We start from the raw sequence: 1,328 nt of genomic DNA on the forward strand, positions 1-1,328 counted from the left end.
TAGCCATGAAATTAAAAGACGCTTACTCCTTGGAAGCAAAGTTATGACCAACCTAGACAGCATATTAAAAAGCAGAGACATTACTTTGCCAACAAAGGTGCGTGGAGTCAAGGCTATGGTTTTTCCAGTAGTCATGTATGGATGTGAGAGTTGGACTACAAAGAAAGCTAAGCGCCGAAGAATTGATGCTTTTGAAGTGTGGTGGTGGAGAAGACTCTTGAGAGTCCCTTGGACGGCAAGAAGATCCAACCAGTCCATTCTGAAGGAGATCAGCCCTGGGATTTCTTTGCAGGGAATGATGCTGAAGCTGAAACTCCAATACTTTGGCCACCTGATTCGAAGAGCTGACTCATTGGAAAAGACCCTGATGCTGGGAAAGATTGAGGGCAGAAGGGGACGACAGAGAATGAGACGGTTGGATGGCATCACCGACTCAAAGGACATGCGTTCGGGTAAACTCCCGGAGTTGGAGATAGACAGGAAGGCGTGGCGTGCTGCAGTCCATGGGGTCGCAAAGAGTCGGACACAACTAAGCGACTGAACTGAACTAAACTGAAGATACAGGCAACGGTCAATTTAGGTACGGTCCAGCGGTCTTAAGTTTACTGGCAACGGGGAGCCACTGCGAGATTTTAAGCAAGGGGTAATGTCGCTGAGACTCAGAAATGAATTGTCCGATTTATGCAACTAAATAACCAAAATAAACTCCTATTTGTTTCCAATTAACTAATTCTTAATTAACTAATTCCAATTCCCTGCTGTCCCATGTTTCCCACTGAACAGCCAATTCAGAACGCAAGATAAACATTTCTAACTGGCCCCTTACCCTGCGGAAATGGCCTCAGAGTTTCAACCGGAAACAGAAAATGACCGCCAGAAACGCCACCTAATGGCAGGATGGAGGGCAAGCTACGTCCAGAAAGCCGCAAAGCCGGAAGGGGCCGGCTGTTTCCGGAGAAAACCCAACGCGACAGAAACTCTAGAGGCGAATCTAGAAGAGTCAGCCAGCGTCCCAAGAGGGTTCGGCTCCGCGACGTCGTATGTGCGCTTCAGCGCAGGCGCGGGGGCACCGCGTAGGAAACGTGTACACAAAACCGTGCGCGCGCCCGTTGTCCGTCCGGCGCATCGGTGCTGTTTTCGAGGGTAAAACCTTTGGAGCTATAACGTGGGATTTTGTTTCTTGAACTACAACTCCCAGCATGCCTCGTCCCCCTATTATTGGTACTAAGTGTGGTTTCCTAGGATAGGTTAAAAGGAAACTGACATGACGTACGAAGAAGGAAAAAAAATTGAAAACGTTGTCTGAGCGCGTTATTCACAGAAGCCCC

The sequence above is a fragment of the Bison bison genome, unplaced genomic scaffold (genome assembly GCF_000754665.1).
Source record: "Bison bison bison isolate TAMUID 2011002044 unplaced genomic scaffold, Bison_UMD1.0 scf7180017864352, whole genome shotgun sequence".
Classification (NCBI taxonomy): Eukaryota; Metazoa; Chordata; class Mammalia; order Artiodactyla; family Bovidae; genus Bison; species Bison bison.